Below are 24,701 nucleotides of genomic sequence, written 5' to 3'. Positions count from 1 at the left end.
AGACTCACATCCATTCAGTCAGTGATGCCATCCAGCCATCTCATCCTCTGTTGTCCCCTTCTCCTCCTGCCCCCAATCCCTTCCAGCATCAGAGGCTTTTCCAATGAGTCAACTCTTCGCATGAAGTGGCCAAAGTACTGGAGTTTCAGCTTTAGCATCACTCCTTCCAAAGAAATTCCAGGGTTGAGCTCCATCAGAATGGACTGGTTGGATCTTCTTGCAGTCCAAGGGACTCTCAAGAGTCTTCTCCAACACCACAGTTCAAAAGCATCAATTCTTTGGCGCTCAGCCTTCTTCACAGTCCAACTCTCACATCCATACATGACCACCGGGAAAAACATAGCCTTGACTAGACGGACCTTAGTCGGCAAAGTAATGTCTCTGCTTTTGAATATGCTATCTAGGTTGGCCATAACTTTTCTTCCAAGGAGTAAGCATCTTTTAATTTCATGGCTGAAGTCACCATCTACAGTGATTTTGGAGCCCCCAAAAATAAAGTCTGACACTGTTTTTACTGTTTCCCCATCTATTTCCCATGAAGAGATAGGACCAGTTGCCATGTTGTTCGTTTTCTGAATGTTGAGCTTTAAGCCAACTTTTTCACTCTCCTCTTTCACTTCCATCAAGAGGCTTTTTAGTTCCTCTTCACTTTCTGCCGTAAGGGTGGTGTCATCTGTGTATCTGAGGTTATTGATATTTCTCCTGGCAATCTTGATTCCAGCTTGTGCTTCCTCCAACCCAGCATTTCTTATGATGTACTCTGCATGTAAGTTAAATAAGCAGGGTAACAACATACAGCCTTGACGTACTCCTTTTCCTATTTGGAAGCAGTCTGTTGTTCCATGTCCAGTTCTCACTGTTGCTTCCTGACCTGCATATAAGTTTCTCAAGAGCCAGATCAGGTAGTCTGGTATTCCTCTCTTTCAGAATTTTCCACAGTTTTTGCCACTTGATATAAAATAAAAACATCAACTCTGGTTCCAAAATTCTTCAACAGTAGAAGTATCGCATCTTGACATGGATGCTGTCTATGTGTCTTAAGTTGCATTATAGAGTGATAGGGGGAGAACTTAAGATAACATCAACAAAAATCTGGTCAGCCTGTCCAACTAGGATTTGTCTTGTTTTCATAGAGTCTTATTCTAGCAATATCTCAGGCTTTTTTTTTTTTAATTTTAAAATCTTTAATTCTTACATGCGTTCCCAAACATGAACCCTCCCTCCCACCTCCCTCCCCATAACATCTCTGTGGGTCGTCCCCATGCACCAGCCCCAAGCATAGGCTTTTTTTTTTTTTAAGATTATCAGTCAAACAAATTTTTTTTAAAGTGTGTCTTATGGAGGTATATATTGGATTGGCCAAAAAACTTGTTTGGGTGTTTCTGTAACATCTTTTGGGAAAACCCGAATGAACTTTTTGACCAACCCATATTTGTGTATTCTCATTCACTTTATACTCCCACATTTTCCTACCACCTGTTATGACAAAGATGATAGAAATAGAGGCCTTTGTTAAAGGTTCCCTTTGGCCTTTACCCACAGAATCCACAGCTCCACTTCTCCCTTCTAATTACACAACTGGATGCTTTTGAATAACATCTACCTATTCTGAATACTGAGCACATAATGAAACAAAACTACGGAGTTTTAGGTTGAGGCAGAGGTAATCAGGGAGCTGGAGTGAGAGAGAGGTAAGGAAAGCAGGAATTAAGCGAGCCAGACAAATGCTATTACAGGATCGGCCATGGGTTAGCAAATGAGATACTGTAGGCCACAGCTGAGGTGCTACTCTTAGACGTTCAGTGGATAGAGCTTTACAGCTTGCAAGTCATGATGCTGACCTACAGTGACAGGCGTTTTGTGTGTTCTCAGGTTTTCATGTGTAGGACTAGTGTTTTGTTAAGATATCTGGCTGACTTTATTTTTCTGGGCTCCAAAATCACTGCAGATGGTGATTGCAGCCAAGGAATTAAAAGACGCTTACTCCTTGGAAGGAAAGTTATGACCAACCTAGACAGCATATTAAAAAACAGAGACGTTACTTTGTCAACAAAGGTCCGTCTAGTCAAGGCTATTGTTTTTCCAGTAGTCATGTATGGATGTGAGAGTTGGACTATGAAGAAAGCTGAGCACTGAAGAATTGATGCTTTTGAACTGTGGTGTTGGAGAAGACTCTTGAGAGTCCCTTGGACTGAAAGGAGATCCAACCAGTCCATTCTGAAGGAGGTCAGTCCTGGGTGTTCTTTGGAAGGACTGACGTTAAAACTGAAACTCCAATACTCTGGCCATCTGATGCGGAGAGCTGACTCATTTGAAAAGACCCTGATGCTTTGAAAGATTGAGGGCACGAGGAGAAGGGGATGACAGAAGTTGAGATGGTTGGATGGCATCACCAACTCAATGGACATGGGTTTGGGTGGACTCCAGGAGTTGGTGATGGACAGGGAGACCTGGAGTGCTGCGGTTCGTGGGGTCGCAAAGAGTCAGACACAACTGAGCAACTGAACTAAACTTGGTAATAGAGACTTTCCTGGTGGTTCAGTGGTAAAAATTCTGCCTACAAAGCAAGGGACATGGGTTCAATCCCTAGGTAGCAGAGAATCCCTGGAGAAGGAAGTGGTAGTCCACTCCAGTATTCTTGCCTGGAAAATTCCAATACACAGGGGAACCTAGTGGGCTACAGTTCGTGGGGTTGCAAAGAGTCAGACAGGACTTTGTGAATAAACAAGAACTTGGTGACACTGTATTCTGCCTCTGTGTCAACATTAGTAATGGTGTTGGTTAGATGGTACAGTTTATTTGGATGAGGGAGTGATAAAATAGTGTAGGATTTAGTTTTGAAGTAAATGTTGGCAGGGAGAGGAGGATATATTAGTTACCTTCTGTGTTTCTCCTCTCTTTCATTGGGTTTCCTCTAGCCAGCCAATGCATAGATGCAAACTGGTCATCTGTTTACAGATGAACTGCACGAGATAGTCGTCTTAAGTCAGAACCTTGGGGTATAGCATCTGGTACTTTAGCCCTATGAAAGGCTGACATTATGATAATTAGTAGAGACAAATGTGCAAATCCTATAACCTACATTCTTGGATGGGTTTGTAAATGAAAATGCAAGTATACTAACTCTAAAATGTATTGGGAATCAGTCGACTATCATAGCAAAACATTGGTGTCCAGTGGTTCAGGAGTCTGTTCCAAGAATTAAGGCATTTGAAAAACTTAATTAATATTGGAAATCTACTTTGTAGATTTAACTTTAAGAGAATATATATTTTTAAACCAGCTGGTAGCCTGTGCCATGATTTCTAAAGTAAAGTACTTTGGGAGAACATGAGGGTACATGTTGTGGAGTACTAATTTTACTACAAAATTTTATTTCTTCTATCAGGAATTAGTTAAACCATTTACAATATTTGTATGAAAAGAAACACAAGTATGCTACAGAGTATGTGGAAAAATGCAAAATGCAAGCATGTATTTTTAGATCAAGCACAAAATACAATTTCCATTTTTGTGGAGCTTTGGTGGTAGGGAAAAAAAAGGGTTCAGCACACACTGGATTGTGTACCAGTAGTTTATTTCCTATCTTTTTAGTGAACTATAGTCAGAAAATTTGTGAAAGATTCATTGGCTGAATTGACACCCTGCTCTGGGGAGAGGCTGGAGATACATTTCCATGGTGGGGGAGATTCACAGACATATCTTTACCCTCCAACACATCTTTGGACAGGCTCCTTGCTGACCGTTGTCCATCTTACAGCCTCATTCATTCTTTTTCTTAATATACTTTCACAACTTTTCTAAATTTATGGCTTATTTTATATTGATTACATTTTAGGTTGACTGCCTCCTGATGATATATAAAGGGTATCTTAATCTCATGAATTACCTGTTTCTAAATCACAATGCAGATTGAGTTACTTTATAAAAGGTTTGCTGGCTCCATCTCCATTACGTGGATTTTGATCAACAACAATTACATGGAGCAGACCATCTTTTCCTGAGTGGTTTTGCATTTCCTTTACCCTTGTCTTAACTGTTTTTTGACCTAGATTCTTAGATAACAATGCTTTCAAGCTTTTACTTTTTGCTTATCTTCAATAACATTTTTTTGAGAGATTCTTACTTTGAAAAGTTGCAGGCTGATGGTAAGGTTGTCCCTAATTAAAAACCATTGGTTTAATAAATTCAGAAATAGCATGGATCCGAACCTATTTGCTTTCATATGAAGAGAGACAAAAGAACAGGACCAAAGGAATCTCCTTAAATAGACAAATGAAATTATGGATAGACAATCACTTTTCCAGAAGTTGGAGGCTGACATGGGGCAGGGAGATCAGTAAAGCAATCCAAACCACATATGCAAATTAAGGATTAAGTTAAATGGAGCCATTTAGAATTCTAGCACTTCTGGAGTGCCAAGTGCTTCGTTTGTCCCTGGGAGGTGATTTTTATTTTTTTAATTGATCCATTGCAAAATGACAGTCTTCTAACCTGCTCTGATTTTGGCAGGACAGTGTTTTGCTATCAACTGATTGAAAACAAAATAAAACCTACTATAGGAAGTTATTTTTAAGCAATGTGATTAGCTTGAACATACATGGATTTCTTTGTAACTTTCTAAGTGGCTGAACAAACTTTTATTCTTCAGATTAGTAAGGAGTTAATTTTTGTGATTACAAATAAACTGATGGGCTAAGTTTCACATAGTAACAAATTATAAACTATATGAATCAAAGTAGCCTTCGCTTTTTTGAGATACTACAATAATGTTATTTCACTTAGAGTTATTTATCTGAGATCCAGTAGCTAGTAAGTGCATTTAAATTTTGAACCCTGATTTATATAAAGCCAAAATGTTACCAGTTTGCTGGGATGATGTCCTATAAATATAATTTAAAGCCCCAAAGAGTTAGTTTTTTAACCTCAATAAATATTGAACCTATTATATATGTCAGCAGTTAAAATGTTAAAGATATGTAATATCATTTGCTAGAAATAGTTCAAGACTAGACCGGAGATAATAGCTATGTTTTGCTCTGGGATCTTCATACTTGTTTAGTTTAAGGACAGGTAAATTCATCCAGAAACCTGCTTAACTATACTGTCTTCTGGTTTATTTAAGTATTTTGTCTAGGATAGCAAACTTTCCCCACACTTTCCCTTTTTATTTAATTCTTGGTGAGAAATTGACCATTCAGTTATGTTCCACTCATTCATTCATACAACTTAAGTCAAGGAATACATTAATTTCTGCAACCAACTAGGAGAGATAAGACTGTAGATCTTTGTAAGTTACCTTAGTGGTGAAAGAATTCAGATATTATTTTCTAATCTTTCACTGAGAAGTGAGCTACAGTAACACTTTGCATTGTAGAATTCAAACATTAGAATCAATTTGGTACCCTAGCCTTGTGAATCCACAATTATAGCAATCGTGCATGTTTGGCCAGGAATTATTTGAAGATTGCATGAAAATAGAATAATCAAAAATAACAAGTTATAATTTTATCATTAAAGCTTTTTCAAACAATTGTTTCTAGTTATTTAATATATGTAGTAAAGTAAAACACTAGCAAATCCTTAGTGTACATAGGAATGGTACACAAGGTGGCCACTTTGTTTTATATTCTTTAATGAGACTAAACTTATTGTAATTGTTGATTTCTGATATTCCTCAGGGTCCCTTGACAGGGTGGCTTGTTACCATTAAATGGACTTGAGTTTCCTTTTTTAAAGGCTCTAGCTCCCTCACTCCTTTTTGATCTCTGATCCTTAGGATACTCATATATCAACTAAACCTTTGATTTCTTTTTAAAGTATTTTCCAGAAAATGCTTACAATGGCAGCAACTTGATCATTTATGTCATTTTTGGGTTTACTTTTTCAACTTTTGGAAATGGCTTTTCCTCATAATTTTCTAATATATTAAAATTTGAAGTTTTAAAAAAATATTTAAGAGGTTTCAAAAAGTATTTGAGTTGATGATAATTTCATGTCATGCTATACATTCTCACAGCATTTAGTCAATTGGTAAAATGTTTCTATTATTTTGAGATAGAATGTTTTGTTTTAATGGGTATAAAGAATAAACTGACCTTTTAAACATATTTTTGACATCTGTATAAATTTATCAGCAACATTCTTATTTAGATACACAGGTATGAAAAAGATATTTAAGATACAGTTATATGGATTAACAAGTCTGGTGAAAACTAACTTTTTATGAATTTTTAAACATTTAAAAGTAGTATATGTTCAGCAAAGAAAATTTAACAAATGTAGAAACATAGAAAAGCACCAACAATAATGACTATAATATTTTCATTTATTTTCTTCATTGGTTTTATATACAAATTTATATTTTCCTATATCATCACCAACATTATATTTTTTATATGTGATTTATTTTCCCAAGTATGCTTGTGAATTTAAAATCATGTATAAATTTTGTTTTATATATAATTATATATATGGATGCAAAATTTCTATGGGTTACTTTGCTGTGGTATCAAAGAATAATAAACTCTTACAGGTGACGTGTTTCCAAGGGGAATTTCTTCGGTTGAATTGTATATTGGTTTTCATAGTTAGGGATAACGCAGTAGTTTGCTTTTAAGGAATAGACAGGTATCACAAAAAGGGTATGTTATACTAATGTTTAAGTGAGTGCATTAGAATAGCCAGTCAGATATGGTTTGCTGAGGTAATTTTTTAATATATACATTTCATGGTACCTTGGGTATTGTGTAATTAATAAAATATGTTATTACTATTGTTATATGATTTATGCAATCCTGGGTTATTAATTTTAAACTTTCTGTAGAATAGGTGAATTACATCATCCACCAACATTTTACATTTATATGTATGATGTGTTTTTCCTTGGTTTCATGTTAGTTTATATTTCTGTAACCCTCGCATGAGAGAGGGTTACAGAAATATGATTTAATTAGAGTAAAATTCTTACTTCACAAATTTTTCCTTCCAGAATTCTCTACTGAGTTCTGGAATTTGATACTTCAGGAGAAACATTCTAATGCCCCCAAATACTTACTTATATGTTTGAATCTTATGTGTATTATTATTTTCTGAGTGCTTGGTGGACTCGCTTTCATTCTTGTAATAGAAACTAAACTATCAGTATATTATATGTCCATCTTGCCTAATAATGTTGATGTGTTCCAGTCTTCATATTGATGTAAAAAGAACCCTGATTCACTTATCAGTTTGATCAGAAGTATGATGCTCATTTCCTGGCTTCTAGCAGGCTTTCTTTATAACTTGGAGAAATTGCTTCAGCAAGAATTTATCTAGTGAAGAAAGATTGTAGAATTAAGACTAGGAGTAATTGCAGTCAGTTTTTTCCAAAGAAAAGCCAGATTAAGAGGCGTTGTGCTCTGGTGGCGCTTATATTGTACTTTTTAATGGGAGGATGTTGGGCAGGAGGAAATAGTATCTCAGCTTTTGTTCAGATGGTCTAAACAGAAGTGGCACATAATGAAAAAATTTGTAAATATTAGTTATATTGTTTTTAGTTAATGGAAATCCCTATGAAATTCTGATAGGAGATTGGACATTAATGCTGATTTCTAGGGCTTATTTTCAATGATATATATATCTGTATAATTTCCTGAGTCATTAATGGTTTTCTATCAGAGAGTGGACATAAGATATTTTAAATAAAAGGTTTACCCTAAAGCTTCAGGACAGTATGAGAAAAAGTCAGTCTCTTAATTGTGTCTGATTCTTTGTAACCCTATGAACAGTAGCCCACCAGGCTCCTCTTTCCATGGAATTCTGCAGGCAAGAATGTTGGAGACAGTAACCATTCCTTTCACCAGGGGAACTTCCTTGACTCAGGGATTGGACCTGGTTCTCTCGGACAGTGTGAATACTGGATCAAACAAAAAACATAAATTGAATTTGTGGATTGTAATAGTATATTTTATGAAAAGGGAATGATATAGCTTTGCTTTACTTTGCATTTATATGAGTTGATAATACTTGAAGCTTTGCATCTGATGCTTGGAATACTCCTTAATAGATCACCTAGAATGAATTCAGAGAAAATAGAGCAATATAATGAAGTAATTTAATAATAAAAACAGCTGTCAGTATTGAACACTGACTTGTAATGATACTTTATTCATCAGTTTTCTTCATTTCCCTCAACAGTCCTACAGAGGAAGTATTTCCGTTTCCATAAAGAGAAGGAAAGTAAGAACTCTAAGACATGAATATTATGAATATGTTTTACTCATTGGTAACTCGCTCAATAGTGCATAGCTACAAAGCAGAAGCTCCAGTACTTTGGCCACCTCATGCGAAGAGTTGACTTATTGGAAAAGACTTTGATGCTGGGAGGGATTGGGAGCAGGAGGAGAAGGGGATGACCGAGGATGAGATGGCTGGATGGCATCACTGACTGGATGGACACGAGTCTGAGTGAACTCCGGGAGTTGGTGATGGACAGGGAGGCCTGGCGTGCTGCGATTCATGAGGTCGCAAAGAGTCCGACACGACTGAGCGACTGAACTGAACTGAACTGACAAAGCAGAAAAGCCCAGGAAAAGTGACTCTAAAAACATTAGTGTAGTGATCATACCCTCACTGTTGAATTTGGAGATGGTCAGTAAAAGAGAAGACTTGCTAATAAAATTGTTCAATGCTAGAGAAATTGATGTGGATGAAGTAAGTCCATTGCCACAACTAATGTCCAAATCTGTTCTGGTAGCCACGGAGAGGAAATTCTGCAGAAGAGGCTTAGACTTTGGTGGTAGATTGGACTGGATAGGCATTAGAATGCTTCTAGTCTTGAGATTCTAAAGATTTTATAACTATTTTATGTTAGTTTAGTAACATATTGGGCCTCCCAGATGCGGGAACTTGTCACAGTGGTAAAGAATCTGCTTGCCAATACAGGAGACGCAGGTTTGATCCCTGGACTGGAAAGAGCCCCTGTAGGAGGAAATGGCTACCCACTTCATTATTCTTGCCTGGAAAATTCCATGGACAGAGGAGCCTGGCAACTACAGTCCATGGTGTCGCTAAGAGTCAAGTTTGACTTAGTGAGTGAGCACACACACATACACTCACAGTAAAATACTGCTTTCATTTTCTCCTCTCTTTACTTAACTTTTCTAAGCTGCCATTTCTCTTTGTTGATTTCATATATGCCTTGCATTTTCAGAGACAAATGAATGACGACCTGTCTCTTGTTCTAGGGTGCAAAGCAACCTTTCCTTTACACATTTTCTCAAGTTTCCAGCTTTTCTGGCAACATTACTGGGAAGCATAGAGAATTTTAACTTTCCTTGAAGCTTTACTAAGTAACCTACAAAGGGAAGGATAGAGGCCGGTTTTAAATTATAAATGTGTGGATCACCACAGGAAAAAATACTATTTTTACTTTTGTCTTAGCCCACACCAGTAAACTCTGTTTCTTTACAAATGTAGAAAAATAATCATCTTAAAAAGTGCTATACTCAGACCTGAGAACTGGAAGAGAGTTCCCCATGTTAGAATCAAGCAATGAGAATTATTTGATCCAACTACCTTCTGAAGACAGATTTTGGCCATGGCTTCAGACTCCTGATCATGTACTATTTGTTAGTGAATATTTTGTTCTTTCCATAAATATCCCCCAAAGATGAATCCAGTTGAATCAAAAAATCCATTTATTGAGTCTTGATACTTGACAGATATGTAAACATATTAAGGATTCTTTAAATATATGAGTGGTTTAGTTGTAAATGCAGCTTGAATATATCCTAAAATATACCTATTAAGCTCATTAATTTAAAATACTTATAAAAGGCCAATAAATTGATCTCATCAACAAGGCAAAATGCATCGATTCATCTAACAGATTTTTTTTTGAGAAATTTTACATTCAAGGGGGGGAAGGAGAGAGAAAAAATGTAATATTTCATCAATTATTTGGTGAATTAAGAGAGATTTGGATTGTTGAAGTCAACTCAGGATAATTATAGTTCTCAGAAATTCCAGATGTGTACACCCACAGGCTGAGAAATAAGAAGTCTAGGACCTTCCACATGATTCCTTGGCCTTCCTTTCCACACTGAGTCAAGCATTCTTTGGCCCAGAGTAATAGACAAGGTCCTGAGTTTTGTGGGTCACCTCACTCAGTGGGGAGCAGAATTTCTGTTAAGAAACATCCATTGTACATCCAAATCATTCGAGAGTTTATTTGACATTCTTCAGGGAGCCAGTGACTTTATCAGCATTCATCCGAGAAAGCCAAAACATAGGTCCTGTCTGTAATATGTTTATAGTGTCTTCAAACTCAGTTTCAGTTAATCTAAAACTTAGAATGTAAAGTAAATCCATCCTTGGGGATTCCATTATTCTCTTTTAAACCTTTTATTTTATATTGGTGTATAGCCTATTAACAATGTTGTGATAATGTCATGTTTACAGCAAAGCAACTCAGCCATACGTAAACACGTATCTATTTTCCCCCAGACTCCTTGCGGATTTTAACTTCTTAAGTTATATTATGTAAAGGCTTTTATTAAATTATGTACTGATTTTGTCCTTCTTTCTTTGATCACACTATCAAAGTCTTTCTCTGTTTTACACTTAATATTCCTAGGACTGTCAGTCTGTATATGTTCTTGTACTTTTGATACGCAGATTGTCTTCTTTAAAAAAAAGTCTTAAGCAGCAATACCATGCAAATATTAAATATAATTTCATAAATATTAATGACAAAGATCAATAAGTATATCCTAAATGTTCCAAAATGTTTATCAAAACTAACAAACAATCTCAGCATTCTTTTAGTATATCTTCAAACCCTGAGTATTAAATGACTAAGAGAACATAAGACTCAAGCTTATTATTTTTTAGAATTTTGCATGAATTCTTAAAGTCTTTGGAGCTTCTGGGCAAAGTGGAAATTTCAAATCTGCCCTAAAATTTAGGGTAATTATATTTTATCACAAATATAATTACAGTTTTAATTAGAGAAATACCAATGTCAAGTTGGCAGGTGGTTCAGCTGGAACTGTGTAGTAATTGAATAGATATAATGCCCCCCAAAGTCCAGCAGACAAAAATAAATTTTTTTAAAATTGTTTAATAAAATTAAAATTTATAGTACAATATAAACTGGCTTTAATTTTTTAAAGCTTTAGAAGTCTTGCATTTGTATCTACAAATATATGCATGGTTACAGAATGTAATTTTTAAAATTATCATAAATGTAATTTTATTGGTTTTAAATATCTTTCATATGCAACTGTGAAAATAACTTTGACTTAATGCTTACAATGGATAATGATAATCACAATATAAGTTTTTTGTTTTGAAAAAATATCTCAAATTGCAGCTTTACTCTGTTTAGAAATTCTATAGCTTTGTACCTAGTCTTATTTTATGCTTTAAAATGAGTTCATTTAACACAATCACTGGATCATCAAAAAAAGCAAGAGAGTTCTAGAAAAATATCTATTTCTGCTTTATTGACTATGCCAAGGTCTTTGACTGTGTGGATCACAATAAACTATGGAAAATTCTGAAAGAGATGGGAATACCAGACCACCTGACCTGCCTCTTGAGAGACCTGTATGCAGGTCAGGAAGCAACAGTGAGAACTGGACATGGAACAACAAACTGGTTCCAAATAGGAAAAGGAGTACGTCAAGGCTGTATATTGTCACCCTGCTTATTTAACTTATATGCAGAGTACATCATGAGAAACACTGTGCTGGAGGAAGCGCAGGCTGGAATCAAGATTGCCGGGAGAAACATCAATAACCTCAGATATGCAGATGACACCACCCTAATGGCAGAAAGTGAAGAGGAACTGAGAAGCCTGTTGGTAAAGGTGAAGGAGGAAAGTGAAAAAGTTGGCTTAAAGCTCAAAATTCATTCAGAAAACTAAGATCATGGCATCTGATCCCATCACTTCATGGCAAATAGATGGGGAAACAGTGTCAGACTTTATTTTTTTGGGCTCCAAAATCACTGCAGATGGTGACTGCAGCCATGAAATTAAAAGACACTCCTTGAAAGAAAAGTTATGACCAACCTAGATAGCATATTCAAAAGCAGAGACATTACTTTGCCAACAAAGGTCCGTCTAGTCAAGGCTATGGTTTTTCCTGTGGTCATGTATGGATGTGAGAGCTGGACTGTGAAGAAAGCTGAGCCCCGAAGAATTGATGCTTTTGAACTCTGGTGTTGGAGAAGACTCTTGAGAGTCCCTTGGACTGCAAAGAGATCCAACCAGTCCATTCTATAGGAGATCAGTCCTGGGTGTTCTTTGGGAGGAATGATGCTAAAGCTGAAACTCCAGTACTTTGGCCACCTCATGCAAAGAGTTGACTCATTGGAAAAGCCTCTGATGCTGGGAGGGATTGGGGGCAGGAGGAGAAGGGGACGACAGAGGATGAGATGGCTGGATGGCATCACTGACTCGATGGACGTGAATTTGAGTGAACTCCGGGAGTTTGTGATGGACAGGGAGGCCTGGAGTGCTGCAATTCATGGGGTCGCAAAGAGTCGGACATGCCTGAGTGACTGAACTGAACTGAACACCGTCACTAGAAAACCACGTAGTTTGTAGTGTACACAGTGTCACTTTAAGACCATAACTGTGAATTTGTTTTCCATCTTACTCTTATATGTCCTAAAACCGCCTTTCTAAAAGCTGTAGACCCGAACTTGTTAAAGTCTGTTTGAAGAGCAGTAACATGTTTTTCAGCTCTCTTAGTAGATAGAATAAGTTTCAGGAAGTGAACCATTGATATGGGGATGTGTTGTGAGGAATATCACTTTCGATTGACAAAGCAAAGTCATTCAACTTTCTGAGAAGGGGATGTTTATATCTGTCATTTCATAACTGTGAGCTACTGGGATTTTAGCAAGACTTCAAAAAAAAAAAATGGACAGGTGTTTGCATACCCTGTTTGGAGAGGGAAATTTATTTTTCAGCTCCTTTCCTAGTTTCAGTAATGATAAAGAGATGAAAATAATTTGAGAATCTGAATTTTTTGGGTGAATAAAAAAAGCTACCAAGTTTCTTTTATTTGATTACTGGAATAATAAGTACTCAGTCATCTTCCTACTTTCGTAGACTTTACTGAATTCTATTAGCATTTATACAATCTCAATAAACCTATCTACTAATGGATATAAGAAAAGCAGATGTTTTGTTTGCATTGCTTTGAAGGGATACAAAATTTGAAGTTGTTTGAATTCTGATAAAAACTCCAGATCTGAAAATAAAACCTTACCAGTCTAATGAATACAATGGCCCAAGAGAATAACTTCTAAAATTAAGAAATAAAAATGCCTTCCTTAAATGAGTTTGGCATCACACATAGTGAATGAACAGAAATGATTTTAAACACTGATGTGGCTCTATATTTAAATTTATTGACTTTATAATGTACAGTATGAGTTAGAACAACCGGTGCTATTTATCTGTAGCATTTAAGCCAGAAGCCTCTGTAGACAGGAAAATAATTCTATCCTGGGTTGTGTCCCATTTTTCCCCCACAGAGTTTTAAGTACTTCTTAAAAACTCTCTTGGACAAATTGTGAAAAATGTTGAAAAGTCTTATAATAATTTGTACAAAGCACCTTCTTGTGTAGAGTCATGTCTCAAATGGATATTTATTTCTGTTGAATATTTTTGTATTTTGCTGCTAAGTAGCAAGACCCAGCAGTTGGGAGTTATAAAAAGAGTTCTAGAGAAAATTTCTCTAAAAGTGTAGCAGAGGAAAGGATAAAGAAGAAATATCCTTTTACTAGCCAAATGTCCTTTGAGCCAACACATATTAAAATGATTTCTGTTAAAGCAAACTTTTATATCACAAAGTTTTGGATAAAGCGTGGGTCAGTAAGTACTTGTTCTAAGGTAATATCTACATGCAATGTTCAATTGACTTAATATTTAACTAAGGTGTTTATGCTAAATTTCCAAGTCAGTTGTCAGGAAGGGGTTCATTTTTAAATTTTATATTTTGAGGTAAAATATAAATGCTTTGAGATACATAGTCCTTAAGCAGACAATTTCATGAGTTTTGATGAATATTTATACCCTTGTAACCAACACCTCAATCAAAATACAATATTGTGTTTCTCACCAGTGTATTCTATCATTTTATTGGCACGTACTGATCTGATTTCTGTTTTTATTCATTGATTTCACCTGTTCTTGAAAGTCTCATGCATGAAAACATGCAGTGGGTACTCTTTCACCAGATTTATTCCACTCAACATAATTTTTCACATAAATGGTTACTATTTAATGTATATTGATGAATGATTCTAAAAACTCACAGTAAGGCTGAAAGGTAAAGTTTAAAACAGACAATTTTGTAGGGATATTTTATAACAGATGTACTAATTATTTGCTCTGCGATACCTTGATCATAGAACTTATGAACACCTAGCTGGTGGTAGCAACCAGGTTTTCCAAATCGTCAGTCATCATTTTTCTCTTGTCTGCATAGATTACTACTCTTTAGCTGCCTGCTGAATGACAGCCATTCATGTTTTTACATGAATTTGTACCTTTTATTATTATTTTTGTCACACTGTGTGGCATGCAGGATTTTAGTTCCCTAATCCGGGATCAAACTAATGCTCCCTGCAGTAGAAGTGTGAAGTCGTAACCATTGGACCACCATGGAAGTCCCTGAATTTGTACTTTTTAAATTACTTAGTTTTTAATCCTGAATAGTACTCCATCATATACATACACTACAATATGTTTATTCATTCATGTTGTCAGACACTTGGGTAGTTTCCACTTTTTAGCTACTATTAATATAACTGTAAAATGTGCTTATAAATATTTTGATGTACATATATTTTTATTTTCTCTTGTATTGAAACCTAGGAGTAAAATTGTTGGGCCATAGAATTGGTATAGATTTAACTTTAAAAGAAACTGCTAAATATTTGCCAAGTTATTATTATTATTTTTTTTAATTTTTTATTTTTTTTAAATTTTAAAATCTTTAATTCTTACATGCATTCCCAAACATGAACCCCCCTCCCACCTGCCTCCCCACAACATCTCTCTGGGTCATCCCCATGCACCAGCCCCAAGCAAGCTGCACCCTATGTCAGACATGGACTGGCGATTCAATTCTTACATGACAGTATACATGTTATAATTCCCATTCTCCCAAATCATCCCACCCTCTCCCTCTCCCTCTGAGTCCAAAAGTCTGGTATACACATCTGTGTCTTTTTTCCTGTCTTGCATACAGGGTCGTCATTGCCATCTTCCTAAATTCCATATATATGTGTTAGTATACTGTATTGGTGTTTTTCTTTCTGGCTTACTTCACTCTGTATAATTGGCTCCAGTTTCACCCATCTCATCAGAACTGATTCAAATGAATTCTTTTTAACGGCTGAGTAATACTCCATTGTGTATATGTGCCAAGTTATTTTAAACTTCCACTAGCAATGTATTAAAAAAAAATCTCATTCTACCTCCTTGCTAAATTTTGGAATTCTCAGTTTGTTAAATATTAGCCATTTTAATGTGTGTGTGTATAATGGTATCTTCAGTTCAGTTCATTTCAGTCGCTCAGTCGTGTCCGACTGTGTGACCCCATGTACCACAGCACGCCAGGCCTCCTTGTCCATCACCAACTCCCGGAGTCCACTCAAACCCATATCCATTGAGTTGGTGATGCCATCCAACCATCTCATCCTCTGCCATACCCTTCTCCTCCTGCCCTCAATCTTTCCCAGTATCAGGGTCTTTTCAAATGAGTCAGCTCTTCACATCAGGTGGCCAAAGTATTGGAGTTTTAGCTTCAACATCAGTCCTTCCAATGAACACCCAGGACTTATCTCCTTTAGGTTGGACAGGTTGGATCTCCTTGCAGTCCAAGGGACTCTCAAGAGTCTTCTCCAACTCTACAGTTCAAAAGCATCAATTCTTTGGTGCTCAGCTTTCTTTATAGTCCAACTCTCACATCCATACATGACCACTGGGAAAACCATAGCCTTGACTAGATGGTATCTTAGTTTGCTTTAAGTTTCCCTGATTAGGAATGATATCAAATATTTTTTCACATGCTATTGGCAATTCATGTATCTTCCGTTGTGAAGTTGCTATACAAATCATTTTTATCAATTTTTAAAGCTTCATTTTCTTTCAAAATGCTTAGCTTCATAGCAAAATTGAGAGAAGGGGACAGAGACTTTCCATATATTGCTGACCGCACACATGTGTAGCCTTCTCTCTTACCAACATCACTCAACAGAATGGCACATTCATTACAACTGCCTATCCTAATTTGACATATCAAATCACCTAAACCTCTTATTTTTAATGTTTGATATTAATAAAGCCACCTCAGCTTTCTTCTGCTTTCAGTTTCCATGATACATTTTTCTTTCCTTTACTTTCAACCAGCTTCTCATCTGTTTCTGTTCAGTTCAGTCACTCAGTCGTGTCTGTGGAGTCTCTTTGTGACCCCATGGAGTCCCATCTGTATACTTAAGCTAAATCTCTTGTAAACTGTTTTTGATTATGTCTTTTTTATTCTAAAAAGCTCTACTTTAAATACGAGTGTTTTGCATATATACTTTGTAATTATTTATAACTTTGGATTTGTAAACCAGTGTTCTGTTTTTTAAAGAATTCTTTTTTTTGCATCTGTCTCTCGTTCTTTCATTTAGATAGTTTTAGTGCTTCATCTTAGTTACTCTATTTGCTTTTTATATATGTGTTTGCATTATTTTTCATAGTTGCTGAGATGTGTTTGCTTGATGCATCACTGTTTATGATAGTATTAAATTTAGTCTTGCACTTGCCCCTATATTTACTATTTCCAGTGTTTTTAATATAATTCCAATTAATCTGAATTTCCAACAGGCTTTCTCAACTTTTTCCTACTGAAAATAAATTTATTTCCCTATCATTTTGGAAACATATTTTCACTGGTTACAAGATTTTAGGACCTATTTTCATGTGTGCAACATTTGGGGAATGTCATTTCATTTTCTTCTAGCCAACATTGTCATAAGAAGTTAGTCATCATTTATTTTACATATCATACTGTTTTTCTGAATGCAATGCATCTTTTTCTTTGTTTTTAGAGTTTTCCTTTATGTTTTATTTGCAAGAGTTTGTTGTGATATGGCTGAGTGTGATTTCTTTGTAGTCTATTGATATATTTTGCCAAAATACTTTAGAATAACTTTATCCATTATTGCTTTAGGATTGTCATTCATTGTTTATGTTTGTGTGTGTGTGAGTCTGCTTGCCCTCCACTATTTCACTCCTTTCCTGGAATCCAATACATGTAATTTTGAATACTTAATACCATTTTTTATGTTACTAAGCCTCTCTTTCTCCACTCTTCAAATTCAGTTCAGTTCAGTCACTTAATCATGTCTGACTCTTTGTGACCCCATTAACTGCAGCTCATCAGGATTCCCTGTTCATCACCAACTCCCGGAGTGAGCTCAAACTCATGTCCATCTAGTCGGCGATGCCATCCAACCATCTCATCCTCTGCCGTCCCCTTCTCCTCCTGCCTTCAATTTTTCCCAGCATCAGGGTCTTTTCAAATGAGTCAGCTTTTTGATTAGATGGCTCAAGTATTGGAGTTTGAGCTTCAGCATCAGTCCTTCCAATGAATATTCAGGACTGATCTCCTTTAGGATAGACTGGTTGGATCTCCTTGCAGTCCAAGGGACTCAAGAGTTTTCTCCAACATCATAGTTCAAAAGCATCAATTCCTCAGTGCTCAGCTTTCTTTATAGTCCAACTCATGTCTATCCATGACTACTGGAAAACCATAGCTTTGACTGGACTGACCTTTGCCGGCAAAGTAATGTCTCTGCTCTTTAATATTCTGTCTAGGTTGGTCATAGCTTTTCTTCCAGGAAGTAAGCATCTTTTAATTTCATGGCTGTAGTCACCATCTGCAGTGATTTTTGAGCCCAAGAAAATAAAGTTTTTCACTGTTTCCATTGTTTCCCCATCTATTTGCCATGAAGTGATGGGACTTAATGCCATGATCTTAGTTTTCCTGATGTTGAGTTTTAAGCCAAGTTTTTACTCTCCTCTTTTACTTTCATCAAGAGGCTTTTTAGTTCTTTGCTTTCTGCCATAAGGGTGGTGTCATCTGCATATCTGAGGTTATTGATATTTCTCCTGGCAATCTTGATTCCAGCTTGTGCTTCTTCCAGCCCAGCGTTTCTCATGATGTACTCTGCATATAAGTTAAACAAGCAGGGTGACAATATATAGCCTTGCTGTACTCCTTTCCCAACTTTGAACCATTCCATTGTTACATGTCTAGTTCTAACTGTTGCTTTTTGACGTGAATGCAGATTTCTCAGGAGGCAGGTCTGGTGGTCTGATATTCCCATCTCTTGAAGAATTTTCCAGTTTGTTGTGATCCAAAAACTCTTTAAATTGACATTATATGTTACTCTGTCCTCAAGTTTATTGAATCTTTCTTCTGTAGTCTTCAGTCTAGTGTTTATCACATTGAGTAAATTTCTGATTTCAGATGTTATCTGATGAGCATGGGCTTTCCCTGTTTCCTTATATAAAAGATAATCATACCATGCTATTTTCTAGTGTTTGGAAAAAATCACCTTGTATGCTTTGTCTTGTTTTATCAATTTGTGTTAGGTAGTTAATTCCAGTAAGAGTTACTCAGTCCTGTGCTAAATGAGAAATCACCTATAATGTTTTTTTTTTTAAATTTCTTCAGTGTTTATGTATATATTACTTATAACTGCTATTACTTTTTTGCAGGTATAGCTGAAAGAATGATTTCATAATACTAAGCTATAGAGGTTACTAAAAGAATTGACTATGATGATTTGAGGTTCTATATAAAAAGTACAATTGTGCTATTACAATCAGATTTAGAATTAATGATATTAGATGGTCAAATTCAATCAGATTTGATATGCTTATTATTGCTTTTGATATCTTCGCTTAACTCTCAAAATGTCTTTTTCTCTATTCAAAGTCTAGTTTTAGAAGTTTAGATAAACTTTATATCAAATACTACAAATGAAAAAGGAAATGATAACTCAAATTTTCTATTGGTAAACTGGCAATATTTGAAAATGATCATAAGCAATAATTTTTAGTTGAATTATGCCAATTACTTACAGAAAAAGAATATTTGGAATCTAATGTTTGTATTGTTTTGAGTTAATCAGTTATATTTGTTGAGTTTGAATTTTTCAAATAAGTAGCTCTTAATTTTAAGTTTTTATTAGAACATTACAATTAGTTTGTAGATGGTCTGTATACATGAAATTTGGCATTTCTCCACACTCACAAATATGCTTTCTTGAAATTATTGACTGTTCTACGTCTTCTTAAACTTACTCTTAATTGTTAAATTGTAGAATAATTATTGGTTATAGAATAATGCCTTTTAATGTATAATAAAACAGGAAAGTTATAGTGATCTATTTCTAAACTTCAACAGGTTTTCTCAGCTCATCTGACTCAATTTTAAAACAATAGTATGTATCATTTATAATCTCATAGCATATTTTTTACCATACTGTAATATGATAGAAAGTGCCTCCTAACAAATTGGAGTCCTGGTTCTATTTCTGTCTCTTACTTTCAACATGTGAAAATTTGTGATCTTTTCCATCTTTCCAGACCCAGTGATCTTATCTGTAAAATTGTACTGATGCTTTAGATCAGTGTTTCTTCATCAATGCATGCACAGAATAACTGTAAGTATATCTGCCTAGTGTTTGCTTATACTTTTTATTATAATATTATTTAATATTGCCAAACACAAAACTTAGGTAGTTTAAGACGGTATAAAACCTGTGCTATTCCTCAAGTTAAGAAATAGTCCAATTTCCCTTTCCTTAAATTGGGGTTGGATTTGATGACTCATTTGACATAGAATATGATAGAAGTGATAATGATCGAATCTCTAAGGATGTGTAGAAACCTTTTAGCTCTACTGGAGAGGGCATCTTGAGCATTCTCGCTGTGAGCCCTGAGTGGCCATGTAAGAAATCAAACTACCCTGAGACTATTTGTCCAGATAAAATTAGCCATGAGTCTCTAGTGTTTCTGCATGTCTCATGAACAGAGTCACTGATTGTCATTTTGAGGGGACTATCTTTTCAATTACGTTTGTACTGTGAACAGTCTTGATAGATGCAGATAGTGTCTCCTGCAAAGCAGAGGGAAGGCATGCTTGCCAACCATTATGAAAATTTTAGGTTCCCCAAGTTTAGGATTTTTCTCATGGAACACAAGTTCCTATATGTTTTGGTCTACTTTCCTTATCCTGTAGGGCCTGAAGACATGGAGACCTGATACAACTATTTCATTTCACTTATATATATAGAATTCAAACAAAAAGTAACATACCAATTATATACAACCCAAATGACACAACTAACATGTTTAGGTTCTGTTTTTAAAATGTGTTCAATTTTAATACATTCTTTCTGTGGGAATAAAAATTAGCTATCATATTGCTCTTTTGTTAGAAGGTGATCAAGTAAGTCAGAATACCCAATTGGATAAAGGTTCAGGAGTAAAAGAAAATACGATGAGAGATTATTATGTTATCGTATATGACATATAGGACAAAAACTCCCCTGGATGCAGAAACATAAAAAGTTATCACAAAAATAAACAGAACATAAATTCACTTTTTATCATTATTAATCTTTCTTTAACAAATATTAAGAATTGTATAATTTCTCCATAAGATAGAGGCCTTAGATAAGAAGGAAGACTTGAAAGAGGTTGTGCTCATGCTGCCGTATACGTTAGAGAACTTGTAACTGGTGCCTAAGACACCAAGCGTGAGAACTTGGTAGAGACTCAAGATATCACCGTACCAATGTTTTAAAATGATTTGGTGTCTGAATCTAATACTTTCAAAGATGAGGCAGCCTGTTATGCTTTCTAGTTATGAATTCAATTAAATAATTTTTATTTATACTGTGTCATTTAACAGAGAAGGCAATGGCACCCCACTCCAGTACTCTTGCCTGGAAAATCCCATGGACGGAGGAGCCTGGTAGCCTATAGTCCATGGGGTCACAAAGAGTCAGACATGACTGAGCGACTTCACTTTCACTTTTCACTTTCATGCATTGGAGAAGGAAATGGCAACCCACTCCAGTGTTCTTGCCTGGAGAATCCCAGGGACGGGGGAGCCTGGTGGGCTGCCGTCTATGGGGTCGCACGGAGTCGGACACGACTGAAGTGACTTGGCAGCAGCAGCAGCTGTGTCATTTAAGAGATTTTGCATTAGGACTAGTTAAAAAACATTGAATGGTTTCAAATAAAGGAGTGAATAGTTGTATTAGCATAGGAACAAGATGACCCTGTGTATATGATAGAGTTGTGAGGAGAAATCTATTGTCTATAGATAGATAGATACACACACATACACACACAGGTCTTCTCTAACCCCACTAGAGTAGTCTGAAGTGGGGTAAGTAGATTGGATGTGGATAGAATTAAGGAAGCATTTGTGATAATCAGTTGATTTGAAATCGAGGAGGAGAATGTTTTAGGAAGCTTGATAATCACTGTAGAATGTTGGTGGAATCATGCAAACATAATTAAAAATAATGAACCTCTATTTAATGATTACAGGTTGCCAACCACTATCCTTTCACTCGATATGCATTCATTTATTTGCTACTCGCAGAAACTCTGAGAGACAAAACTATCATCATCATTTTGCATATAAAGACCTTGAAGGGCAGAGAAATGAAGTAAACTGCCAGCGTGACACAGTTAGTAAGTGAAGCATCGAGGGTTTGAACTTGGCTAGCTTCTACAGTTTTGCTTGTTGTTGTTTATTCACTCGCTCGTGTCTGGACTTTTGGTGACTCCATGGACGGTAGCCCAACAGGCTCCTCCATCTATAGGATTTCCCAGGCAAGAATCCTGGAGCGGGTTGTCCTTCTCTTCTCCAGGGGATCTTTCCAACCCAGGAAGCAAACCACGTCTCCTGCATCATCAGGCAGTTTCTTTGAAAATGATCTGTTTGGTATAGTATCAAGCAAGTCATTAGGGACTTCAGTGAGAGTTGTTTCAATGGAACAGTGCAGGTAGAAATTAAAACACAGTCAGCTGAAGCGTGTCTATTAACTTTCATTTTCAGGGAAGAGTAAGAGGTAGCAACATTGCCCTGAGTGGGAGACTGTGCAGATTTTATGGAAAACTGAACTGATCTAAGGAATTTTCCTTTGTGACAAAGCAGGCAGTATGTATACCTGATCAAAGCTGATATCTTTATTTGGCCAAATTCAAGGCAGTATTGATACCTTTGCGCTTCCCTGGTAGCTCAGCTGATAAAGAATCCACTGCAATGCAGGAGACCAGGGTTCAATCCCTGAATTGAGACAATCCCCTGAAGAAGGGATAAGTGACCCGCCCCAGTATTCTTGAGCTTCCCTTTTGGCTCAGATGGTAAAGAATCCACCTGCAGTGTGGGAGGCCTGGGTTTGATCCCTGGGTTTGAAAGATCCCCTGGAGGAGGGCATGGCAACCTCCTCTAGTATTCTTGCCTGAAGAATTCCCATGGACAGAGGAGCCTGGCAGGCTATGATCCATGAGGTCACAAAGAGTTGGACACAATTGAGTGACTAAGCACCTTGGTACCTTTATGGGCTTTTGTATCACCCCAAGCTCTTGCTTCTCACTGGAGAAATGAAGCTCCTTCAAAGTCCACGGGCATAGAACATTAATCAACTTGCACTAAAAGAAGCATCTTTTTGTAGTTTCTGAAGCCATTCACGATTTGCAAGGTCTGTATGAGCAGGCTTGGAAAACTTAAGGATGCCGTATCCTTATTTGTAAACAGTGGTCCTGTGAAGAAAGCCTTTTGCCAAAGGCTTTCTTTTGCCACCTTTTGCCAAAATAATGACTTTCTAGACTTTCTAGGGGTTAATTGGCCTCTGCTCTCCAAAATTTTTGTATCCATATGAGTCAAAACATACAAAAAAAATACATACAAATGTGCATCAAAGATTAAATACACACAAATTTTTTGATTGCAGAAAACAATGTAAATACAATAATAAAGTGATTTTGGTTTCTAGATTCTGTCACTCTTTTTCTTTCTAATATGTGGCTTTAATTTTCCAGCAATGATAGTGACTGTCATATGGCAAGACAGTTTTCCCTTATAAATTTGGATGGAAAAAAAAACAACTTCCTTTTATAGATCAGCTATTCCAATAGTGGATGAACAACAATTCAGTTCAGTTGCTCAGTCATGTCTGACAATTTGCGACCTCATGAGCTGCAGCATGCCAGGCTTCTGTGTCCATCACCAACTCCTGGAGCTTGTTCAAACTCATGTCCATCTAGCTGGTAACGCCATCCAGCCATCTCATCCTCTGTCATTCACATCTCCTCCCACCTTCAATATTTTCCAACATCAGGGTCTTTTCCAATGAGTCAGTTCTTCGCAACAGGGAGCCAACATATTAGAGTTTCAACTTCAGCATCAGTCCTTCCAATGAATATTCAGGGTGGATTTCCTTCAGGATGGACTGGTTGGACCTCCTTGCAGTCCAAAGGATTCTCAAGAGTCTTGTCCAACACCACAGTTCAAAACCATCAGTTCTTTGGCGCTCAGCTTTCTTTATAGTTCAACTCTCACATCCATACACGACTACCAGAAAAACCATAGCTTTGATTAGATGAACACTTGTCGGCAAAGTAATGTCTTTGCTTTTTCATACGCTGTCTAGGATGGTCATAGCTTTTTTTCCAAGGAGCAAGCGTCTTTTAATTTCATGGCTACAGTCACCATCTGCAGTGATTTTGGAGCCCAGTACAATAAAATCTGTCACTGTTTCTATTGTGTCCCATCTATTTGTTGTGAAGAGATGGGACGGGATGCCATGGTCTTAGTTTTTTGAGTGTTGAATTTTAAGCTAACATTTTCACTTTGCTCTTTCACTTTCATCACGAGGCTTTTTAGTTCTTTGCTTTCTGCTGTGTGGTATCATCTGCGTATCTGAGGTTATTGATATTTCTCCTGGCAATCTTGATTCCATCTTGGCTTCATCCAGTTCAGCATTTCACATGATATAGTCTATATACAAGTTAAATAAGCAGTTTGGCAATATATAGCCTTGACATACTCCTTTCTCAATTTGGACCAATCTATTGTTCCATGTCTGGTTGTAACTATTGCTTCTTGACCTGTATACAGATTTCTCAGGAGGCAGTTAGGTGGTCTGGTGTTCTCATCTCTTGAAGTATTTTCCACAGTTTGTTGTGATCCACAGAGTCAAAGGCTTTGCTCTAGTCAGTAAAGCAGAAGTAGATGTTTTTCTGGAACTCTCTTGCTTTCTCTGTGATCCAGTGTATGTTGGCAATTTGATCTCTGGTTCATCTAAATCCAGCTTCAACATCTGGAAGTTCATAGTACACGTACTATTGAAGCTTGGCTTGGAGAATTTTGAGCATTATTTTGCTAGCATGTGAGATGAGTGCAATTGTGCAGTAGTTTGAACATTCTCTGGCTTTGCCTTTCTTTGGAGTTGGAATGAAAACAGACCTTTTCCTGTCCTGTGGCCATTGCTGAGTTTTCTAAATTTGTTGGCATATCGAGTTCAGCACTTTCATGGCATCGTTTTTGAGGATTTGAAATAGCTCAACTGGAATTCCATAACGTCCACTAGCTTTGTTCATAGTGATGCTTTCT

The sequence above is a fragment of the Capra hircus genome, chromosome 7 (assembly GCF_001704415.2).
Source record: "Capra hircus breed San Clemente chromosome 7, ASM170441v1, whole genome shotgun sequence".
NCBI lineage: Eukaryota > Metazoa > Chordata > Mammalia > Artiodactyla > Bovidae > Capra > Capra hircus.
This window is presented reverse-complemented; position numbering follows the sequence as displayed.